The sequence below is a fragment of the Stegodyphus dumicola genome, chromosome 3, assembly GCF_044657685.1.
Source record: "Stegodyphus dumicola isolate Sdum_Otavi_A_Nest chromosome 3, ASM4465768v1".
In the NCBI taxonomy this organism is placed as follows: domain Eukaryota; kingdom Metazoa; phylum Arthropoda; class Arachnida; order Araneae; family Eresidae; genus Stegodyphus; species Stegodyphus dumicola.
The window spans coordinates 176,064,291-176,075,555 of NC_140770.1; the positions used below are offsets into that span (position 1 = coordinate 176,064,291).

The window sequence follows — 11,265 nt, forward strand, 5'->3', positions numbered from 1 at the left end:
GCATATAACATGCAGTTAACTTTTGATTACATGATATTACAAGCATTTTATTTAGTTTTGTCCAACAAGTGGTTTAAACAACTCAATATTGGTAGTTTAATCTCAGCTCAAATCCTGGTGAACAAGCTGGCTGTGCAGTTTTTATTTTTTTTGCATGTGTTTTGTGAATACGAACCAGTTTTCCCTATAAAGTTCTTCAGGCTGATAACCAATGTGCTTAGCCATATTCAAATAGCCTAATCTAACCTTACCTTTCCTTTAGATTCTATGTTCACATGTTATATCTTCATCTGTTAAGATTTGTTCATAACAGGATCACCAGGCTTCTACCAATCTGGCAGGAGCATACTCAAAACATGTCAAAACCATGTGATTTATAACAAAATCGATCATGTTGTCCTTGCAAACCTTTATAAATGTTACAAATTTTCTTAATAATCTTATTATTTAGAAATGTGTTTATTGTTGTTTTTATATGAACAAAAGTATTTAAATATATCAATTTTAAAAATAATGGAAGTGTTCTTTTAATCAGTTTTGCTTTTCTAATGCTGTTTGTAATTAATAACTTTATATCTGAGCTAAAAATTCAAGAATAAGTCTACTATTAAAAAGGTCTGTGTGATAAGTCTATTAATTAATTACATTGTATGAACTTCAACATCTTTGAATATGAAACACCGAACTAACACTATATGAAACATTCTATATGAAAACACCGAGTCCATTCCAATCTAATAGAAGAATAAATTATACTTACGAATTCACAGTACAAGCTTCTCTGTATTATATTACACAAAGATTAGAAACCAAGTCTCCACATAGGAAATCTTACACTGATATGATGGTCTTGTATTGAAACAGAATTGTAGCAACATAGATGATGTGAATTACATTATGCCAAAGAATTATTTCATCCTAAATAAATTATAGCATTTAGTTTAACCCAAGACTCACAAAACAAAATTTCAGATATGGGTTAATCTTTGGATTATGGTAACTTGGCGATTTTTTGGCTAAAATTTGGGACCAACCCTGCTACAGCAACCTGCTAGTTTTTGTTCGGACGCCATTTTGTTTTCACGAAGTAAAGGCATTTTTTTTTTTTTTACTCAACATTTCCAACAACCTGCTAGCCGAATTACACTTATGCTAGAACTTTTATGGAATAAAAGTGCTTAATCATAATGAAGATTAGGTGCGAAATTGGGACAAAGGGCAGAATCGCCCACTGCTTGCCGCGTTTTTACAAATTGCACATACACGGTATCATCCATGTACACGTCGACCTATTTTCACTTAAAAAAAATCCCAGAATTGCACAAAAACGGCATTGCGCACACTCTTGACTGTATCCATGTACACTGCTAAAATCCTAACTAGTAACCTTTATCGCCTTACCAAAATGTCGCGAAACTACCTGTTACCGTATTCCAAAGATTAGCCCAGATTTGTTGTAAAATTGGTGTCATGTTTTTCCCTATGCTATAATAACTCCACACATTATCTACATATTTTCTTGTCAGTCAAGAAGATTGATGGAAATATTGTCCTTTCAAAAATTATTGTAACAAATATTTCTTTTTAAGTTACATGATCAACAGAAACTATAGACATATAGCATATAAAAATACCTTGAAAAATTATTTGTGGAAATTTGGGAGGAACAGATGCTATTTATTTGGTTAGATAATCAACAGATAAAAGTGGTTTATTAAAAATTTCTCAGTGTTATATGAAACCACGGAGAATTTATGAGTACGTTTTGATATCATGCTTATCCATTATTGGGGCTAATGTACATTGTTATCAGTTTTTGTTAGCCAAAAATGGTCGAAAGTAGAGTAAAAATATTAGGAGTTTGATGATAATCATCAGTATACCATAATGTATTTGCATAGAAATATAATACCCAACAGCCAAAAATAAATTAAACTTATCAAATGAATTTTAGTATGCCATAATGGTTTTATGGGAAAATATAACAAACCTCTTAAACAACTACAATCATTATATACAACAGCCATTTCATTATAAAAAAGGCATAAATTATATTAATGAGATAAAATTTTTTGTAAGAGCTTCACTATCTGGTTATAATTCTTAAGCAAACAAGAAGCCATTTCCAGTACCATAATATAATTTTCATAAGAACTATCCCATTCCATTGCAGAATATTAAAAGGGTTTTGGTAGAAACAAGAAATTTTATGGCAATTTTCCAACTATATTCTAATATTCAGATTGTAGATTTTAAAATTTTATCATTTAAAAAGTACAATTTCATAGAATGCAAATTTTGGTACATTTCCGTTTCGCCAGCGCAAATCTCGCCAAGCAGACTTTATTAGCGACAACACACAGTATACACATAAAAAATATAGACAAATGTTAGTTCTAAGAATTTTTTATTTTAAAGGTATAAACATTTAAATGTCATTTAAAATTTTGTAAAAAAGCCAATAAATTTTCAAAAGGACATTAATTTAAGAATTTACTATGCTTTCATGGTAAAACATCCTGATTCGCCAGTTCACATCACATGACCCCAAGTGATCTCATTTCACGTAAAGTACACTACAAAAGTTCAATTCTCTCAGTAATTATCTACATTAATTTCAAGTTAAATCTTAATTTGGAATACAAGTTTAAATGCAAGAATTATTTCAGTTTGTACGATTTCAATAGCTTAATCAGAAATTATGTAAAACCGCATTGCTTTAATTTGCTAGTGCATTCTGATTAGAATTAATGAATTTAACCTTTGACTTTGCCTTTTCTATATTTTTGCCATTGGATGAGCAGTATGATAGCATCCTAATTCACATTACCGCCCGTGAAGACCACCAGCGGCCGAGCGGTAACGCCGCTGAACGCTGGTAATTCGGTCCAAGGTTCGAATCCTGTGAACGGGCTGGCTGCATGGGTGTTTTCCCCATGTGTAACTTGTATACGAGCCAGTTTCCCTTATAAAGTCCTCCATAAAGGCATCCCTTCCTTAAGGCATATAGCCTCCAACTAAGTTCTTAGAATGAAGATCTTCATTTTTTTGAGATAAAGTGTTTGTCATTTTTTTATTATTAATTTCTTAAAAATAAAGTTTCACTACATTTAAAAAATATTTTATATAATTTTGTTACAAATAGATTATAGATCTTATTATTAAAGTCTCATTCAGAAAGTTTACTTTTAATTAATGGATAGAGCCCTATTTCAATGAAAATCATAAGTGTACAAACACTTTGGGAACCACTGTAGTTCTATTAGCAACTCGAAATATATATTGTGATATATTCTAAAAGCAAAATCATGTAAAACATAATGATATAAATTAAATGTATATAACAAATATATAAAGCTCTATAATGAATAATGATCATAACAGTATAATAAATGTGAACACACGTTATATCACGGTAAATAACACTGCTGTGAAATGAAGAATATTTTATTAGAAATTTACCTTTTATATATATTTGATAACAAACTGTTATGAAAACAGATTATGCAACTTAAGAAACAAGTTATATGAAATGCCTGTTAAGTTACTACAAAATCATGACACCGTAAATAAGCCCCACATAGCACAAAAACATCCTTGGGTTATCCCAAGGATGCTGCTCGCGGGATATGCGCACATCCCGGAATATCCCGCGAACCTCTTAAACACTTCCCGAGTGCTTAATGTCACATCCCGGGATATCCTCAGGACATCCTAACCAAGTCCCATCGACAGCGTGCAGGATGTTATTAGGATATGAACTCCTACTTACTACATCCTCAGGACATCCCACAAACCTCCTAAGCACATCCCATTATATCCTAAAAACATCCTATCTATGTCCCATCGACACCATATGGGATGTTATTAGGATTTAAAGTCCTACTTACTACATCCTCAGGAAGGTTGTCTCATCCAGAATTTTATTACTAACCATTCATTTCAGAGCAAAATAAAACAGTAATTGCCATTTATATGACAATCAATATCAAAAATTTAAATCTGCATTTTACGCAACATAGAAAAACTTCAAAAGATCTACTGTTTACCATGCAATAAAGGCATTTTATTCTGCTATCAACTCTACCAATTATTAATTCCATTAAGTATATTCATTTTACTCTTTCTGCTCAATATATGCAATGTAAAATTTTCCATAAATTTATTAATTCATTTTATTTTGAGGTGAGCTTTTATTCAACTCTCAATGTCAACGAGAATGTTTAGTTCATTTTTTATTCGATCTCAAAAGAGAAATCAAAATACGTGGATTTATGTACGTGTATTTATGAATCAAAATACATGAGAAATCACAGTGAGAAAAGCACTGCTACCTTAAACTGTGATTATATATAACAAATGCAGTGAATTATAGTTAAAAAATAGTGAAAATATTTATATTTCTGAACTATTTCATATATAACATTTTCAGTTTCGCATATGTGGCAATTTAAGAGCTTTTTTATGTATACCAATTTTTTGAAATATCTGCAAATTTTTGTATCTTCAAGGAAAGCTTATTCTTTCACCTTTAGTATATAAGTAATGGTAATTTACCAGATAAAATTACTTAATGGGGAATACAGAAAAATATCTAACCACTTACCTTTGTGACTTCATCTGCAAAGAGACTAAAAAAGTAGTTCAGCTAAATCTGCTAAATTAATAAATATTTATAATAATGCTAAATTATGCAATATCTATTAATATGACAAATTTTTTTAAAGCTATTTATTTGGATGAAAAATAAACACATTCAGAAATTTATGGCACTATATTATGATTAACAGAGAAAAAACACTTTTCAAAATTCAAAATAGTTTTTATTAATCCAATTTATCACATTTTATTTGAATTCATGAAAAACAATCTTATATCCATGTATTCTTATGTATATAAGAACTCTTGATAAATTGGATCTCTGTCATTGCCTTTCACAGCACCTAAAATAAAAAAACACTCACAATTACTATATGTGAATATAATTCATAATTAAATTTAAACAAATGACTATTAGAATGCAAATTAAAGGAAGCATTTAAAATATTTTAACATTTAGTACCTATAAACAGAGTAGCAATTATTTGATTTTTCGATTATAGTAAAATAAACATGGGGGATGCCTTTTAAAATTTTTTATGTCAGAAAATAAACTCAAACCACCAGCTGAACATATGAGCAGTTTTATCAATCAGCCACTGGTAGGTAACCTGGATACTGAATCAACATATAAAGTTGCCAAGATAAAGAGAAAAACAAAATTATGATAATCACATCTTACCTATTCATAAAATTATTTTAAATTTAATGTGTAGGCAAGTCCAAAAAGAGTGAGAATGAATTTATTTTGCAACACAAAGTAAAGTCTTGCAGGAGCAAAAAAAACTTGTCTCATGAGATTGGCAAGTAAAAAATAATTAACTGCATCTGGTAACATTTATCTGACAACGCATAAGTAATTGTTAGCTACGTGCAGAAAATAAAATCTGATCAGGGGCGTAGCTAGAGGGGGGCATCTGTCCCCTGGTGCAGAATCCAAGGGGCGCAAAAACTGATGTTAGAACATTTTAGAATTAAATGTTTTCCATCCTTGGCAAGCAGTAGGAGGCGCGAAATCTTCACTTGTCCCTGAGCGCTGAAAACCCTAGCTATGACTCTGAATCTGATCATGTTAATGCAATTTTAAACTTTTGAATTTAACCGCAGAAATTTACCAAAGAAGTAATTGTAACAGTAGTAAATGAAGATGTGGCTAATCTTTACTGTATGGTACACCTTGGTTTCTGTCTGAAAAAAAATCGCAAAGTGGTATTGGTTGTTTGTGAAATGTGGAAGCCCATTGCGTCAAATAAGTTTTTCGGTAACCCTAATGTTGATAATGTTGGCAAAAGTAGCCTTTTTTTATTGTCAATAAAAAGGAGTTATTTCTGCAAATATTGCCAACGTGCTGTGATAAATTTAGTTTTGGGCTACCTTTTTTTAATAGTAAACCTTTTTTACTGTCCCAGGTTTTTGGTTCTTACCATTCTTTTCAATTGCTGTGTTTGGTTGCACGGAAGTGGTATGGTCTTGTATTTTGAACATGCTATTTATTATTTTGGTGTGGGTACCATCGTTTGAGTATGTCTGAGGTGACTAAGAGACGAAAAATTTAATTGAATTGCTTACCTGGAGGATGGTGGTGGGAAGCCTAAACATATGCATGTGAAAAAAAAGGTATGTTAAAAAAAAGACGTTTCATTTATTTTTGTGTGTTAATTTTTGTTAGAAGATTTGTTGTTTAATGTTTTTATGTTAGGAAATATGTATTTTTGGTAACTTATTCCTCTCTGTTTGTGTATTTTTGGTTGTCTGTGTGTTAAGACAGTGGCGAATTTTTTCTGGTAACTATGATATTTTTAACTTTCTGATTTTCTTAAAGTGAAAATAGATCAATATGTACATGGACAAAGTTAAGGCAGTGCACAATGCCCAGTTTGTGCAGTTCTCTGTTTTAATAGGTCGATGTGTACATGGACATAGTTTATGTATGTCTTTGACTTATTTTGGTTTCGTGTAGCGGCCACCTTGAAATTGGTGACGATCTTGATATAAAAAAAAAGAAACTATTCGCCAAGGGTTACAGTAGAGTAAATTTTTACGAAAGATGTTCTACCATAATCACCATTTCAGTGGTTTAAACACTAGTGGAGCAGTATGCAGAGATGAAGATTTGAGTTTTGTTTACACAGCATGATGGTTTAGGCACTCCAGCCATTACAGTGAACAAAATTATAATAAACATAGCCACAATAATTGTCTATAAATATTGATGTATAACACTGCATTAACTAATATATTTCTTATGCTAGTATATACAGAATCCTTAATCGAAGGGAAAATCAGAAGACTGTGCATGCATTTTCCTTTAACTGAAACATGGATTTGACCACACAAATCTCAGTCTTACGGGACATGCCACACTATGCAGATAGACAGTAAAAAGTGCTTGTGTTGTTTTTATTTGTTAGAGGTATGAAATAAATATACTTCTAGATTTTAATTTTTTTCTTTTCTTGTTTTACATTTGGATTACCTATCAAAAAGTAAGGAATTTTGATATTATTACAATATCGGAGTTAAAATAACAATTATTGGACATGTTAAAGTAATGAAAATTTTAAATTAGGTTAAAAAGTAACCCTTAATGTGGCATATTTTTTAATTAAACTCTATCGACATTAAAAACAACAAAACGTCCCTCTTTATTAAGGACTTTAATTAACTAATTTTAAATACGGAGCAATGAATGAATTTTTTCCCTTGCATGTTATAATAACTGAAACAAAATTACTCTGATACAGTCAAAAATCCTAAATGCAAGTACATAAAATTTACTTTAGCAATTTAAAGAGATGAGACACGCTGAACACATGAATAAATTTCTATCAAAGAATAATTTATTAAATTTGGCCCGTTCCATAGTAAACTTTAACCATTAGATTACATTATTACATCATGTTATCAGTTTGAAAAGCAAGTCATATGCCAAATCTTGGATGTAAAAGAAATGCACAAAATAATATACAGATTATTGAAAAATGATGTATACCAATGTTTATAGATATGATTCAATGTAACAGAAAATTTACTGTCACAACCACATTTTTAAGTGAAATGTATTATTTTAACATTTTACAATATTTAAGGTATGGCATTAAATGCAACATTATGTGCCTGGATATAAGTTAGTAAATTAAAAAAAAAAATAATAATAATCAAAGAATGAATGTCATGAAAATTTTCAAAAACAAGCAGAATTTAATTTAGAAGACCTTTAGACACTTATGATAAATAAATTTGAGAATTCTTCACCCAAAATTAAATTATAATTAACTAAAACCAGTTTGACTGACCTTCTACAAAATCCTTCAGCTGCAATTTTTTCTAGCTTGAAAACCAAATTCTTCTCCACATGGTAATAACATCTTAACCAGTTGAAATTCCTGCAGAAAGTTTGATAACACAGTAATAGAATTAATAGAATAGAAAAATTAACACAAAAGTATAGAGCATCATTTAAACTTAACATTATTACAAATTTTGGTGCTTTCTGACTATCTGCAAAGCTGTGAAAATTGGCAAAATGGTTAGTTTATGGTTCATATCTACTGCTCTGTTCACAAGTAGTAATTCAAATAAGCACTTTATAAGAAACAAGAAATTTTAGGATGCACACACACAAAAATATATACATTGGGTCAATATTCACATATTTTTCATCCAATGGAATACTATTCAGAAATAAAGATTAAATATAAAGCATGTAAATACATGTGTGCGGTATGCATATTCATAGTTTGCTATTATTGTGTGCATACTCTTGCTGTTTTAGCATAAGTTGAAGCTGTGAGGGCAGATGATAAGAAAGTATCAGAATTTTTCATGTATAAGAAAAGATTGCCCTGACAATAGTATCTCAGTTGTTTAGCACTGACATTTACATAGCGCATTAGAAATATATAGTAATATATGTATAATAAAAAGATAATTGCATATTATTAATTCATTTTTTTAAATGCCAAACTTTAACAATTCTTTCACATATAATTAAACAGAATTCTTTCACATGAACATCTAAAATCCATTTTTAACTAAAGAATAAATAATAAAACCATGTAAATTTCTTATCAAGCCCATCATTTCCGAAATGTCTACTTCTGAAATTTCCCAGCATTTCTCAATATATTATTAAATTACTAAACTAAGCATCAATGATCGTCATGTTCGTTAATGTGGCAATATCTTTCACACTTCTTTGTTACCACAAGTAACAAGTAGGCTTCAATAAATCTTTAACTGTTACATGCTACTTTTGTCTAAAATTTGAACAAATAATAAAATTAAATGAGCTCTTTATAATATGCTCAAAGAAATAATTTTGAATAAAATTTGTATGTTATATATTGGCCTGATTAAGGGTTCAGGAAATAATTCGGGTTTTCAAAGTGCTTCCAATAATTCAAATTTCAGCTTGTGTCAAAATCTATAACACAAAGATAAGCAAATTTCCTTATGAACAATGCATTTTAACATTATTCAATCACTGGCAATCACACAGTACTGATTGCTTCAATAAACATTACTGTAACTGTGTTATTTAAAAGACTGTAATGTTTTAATTATTTCCTTAATTAAAACATTACAGTCTTTTCCTCCTTCTAACACCAAAAGAAAACCCAGATAAGAAATATAAAAATATCAGTAAAAATAAATTATATTATTGAATGACACTTTACATTAATTACACTTATGCATATATTATTTTATTATAAATTATTTCAAAATCAAAGAAGAGAAGGGGGAGAAACTTTAATATTGACATTTCTAAAATGATATAAACATTAATCATTTAGTATAGTTTGTTATTTCAGGCAAAAAGAATTCACTTTTCTGGATAGCATTTATATTTCCATCTCACTTTCAATGAAACATTAAGAGAAATGCATATAATTTAAACACCAGTTTATTTTATTTATCAGACAGATTATGTCAACTCGAAAAAAACCTATCAGTAAAATTCGGTAGTAATAATTCTGAATGTTAGGCAACTTGCAAGATTCAACAAAAATTATCAATACTTTTATTATAATGACAATACTACAGTAACATGAACATAAAATTAAACTGCATATAACTATAATATAAGCCAGCATATAATAATGGTGCATTGGTTTCTAAAACAATGGGCTCGATGAAAAAATACATGTATTATGGTAGCTATTCATATTCTTCAGCTTTCCTAATATTCTCATGTTCACTTTACATAACTAAAGTATCTAAAATACAATAAAAATGCAAACAATATTTATCAGAAAATGTTAAAAGCAATCATAAGCATTTGATTGAATGACCATATTTTGTCTTCCTGCAAGTCGAAACTTAAAATGATATGCAGTTTGAAAAATGCTTAATCCTATTATAAAATATTCAAAAAAGATTAAAAAAAGGTACTGTTCTGTTATCAGGACCGGGTTCAGAATTGTATTTATGTATGCTTGTATATTTGTATGTTTGTGTGTCTACATATACACATCTATGCACATACTTACGAACACAGGTTCATACATTTCCGATTCTGGTCCCAATAACAGAACAGTACCCCCCAAAAAACTTGAATTACAAACTAGATTAAGGTAATGTTTAAACCATACATATTTTGGACAAAACAATGCAAACTCTTATTTTTATACAATTGTTCAAACTATTTAACATAAATTTATTGCTGCAATAAAATAATAAGCAATCTGATCACACATATTATTTTGAAACTGAACGCATAAACTAAAAAAAATTCAGTCATAAACATTTGGATAGCAGGGCAAATTAGATATTTGAAAAGACAGCCAGCCATTGAGATACACGTAATTCACGACAGACTGGTAACAATTCATAAAGCTGTGAAACATTTAACTGTCAAAATGACATAAATTCGAAAAGCAAAAAAAGTAAACATACAAGTATTGCAACTGAACTTACCTTTCATGCAACAAAAAATATCCATAAAAGTTAACCTCATGGCGCAGCCATTTTGGATTTCGTTTCAAATCAGACAGATGTTTACGGATTTGCGGAAGAATACGAGGAACTAGTAGTTTGCCGGATACAATGTGCAATGACGCGAAAGAATATAGTTCTGTAGAACTTCCTACATTATTCCGTAATAAACAGTACTATTTCCTAATTTTTTCTTTATCTAATTAATTAATTAATAGGGAAATAGTTAAATAATGCCGAATTCATTTTTAATGAAATGTAAAATTTTGCATGTATGGGACGACCACCTTCCGTCCAATATTTCTGAGAATATAAACACATTTTGGAATCTGAGAGTATCAGTAAATAAATATATAGAATATCGCCTCTCAAACGACCAAATCTGAAAGTGACCAATAGTTCTGAGATTATAAATAAATATTGATATTAAGCATTATTTCTATAAGACGACCATCTCTATGTAAGACCAAAGTTTCTAGAATCTTGAATAGTCATCAGAGATGTATCTTTACTGCGAAATTATCGCACGACTGTAATTCAATATCAATAGCAGATCGCGTGATTGAAAAACATTTTCTGTCCTGTAATTAGAGGAAAAAAATTTTCCTTATGAGGTATTTCTCCCGCTTTCCTAGCGTGCCTTCGTGGTGTAATAGTTCTGCACGCTGGGCCGGTATTTCAGAGGTCCGTGGTTCGATTCACGGCGAAGGCGGTTGCTAATTTTTCATC

At 30.0% G+C, this 11,265-nt stretch overlaps 1 long non-coding RNA gene across 2 annotated transcripts; it reads right to left on the bottom strand.

The window, feature by feature from the left end:
- Positions 1-4,801: 4,801 nt before the first annotated feature.
- LOC146998216 (uncharacterized) lies at positions 4,802-10,809 on the bottom strand. 2 transcript variants are annotated; one of them, XR_015040037.1, is made up of 3 exons: positions 10,519-10,809; positions 7,896-7,985; positions 4,802-4,943 (listed from the first exon to the last, which is right to left on the bottom strand). It is a non-coding gene; the product is annotated as an uncharacterized LOC146998216 (long non-coding RNA). The 2 variants fall into 2 exon arrangements; XR_015040036.1 differs by lacking the exon at positions 10,519-10,809 and adding an exon at positions 10,092-10,492.
- Between the last annotated feature and the right edge of the window lie 456 nt (positions 10,810-11,265).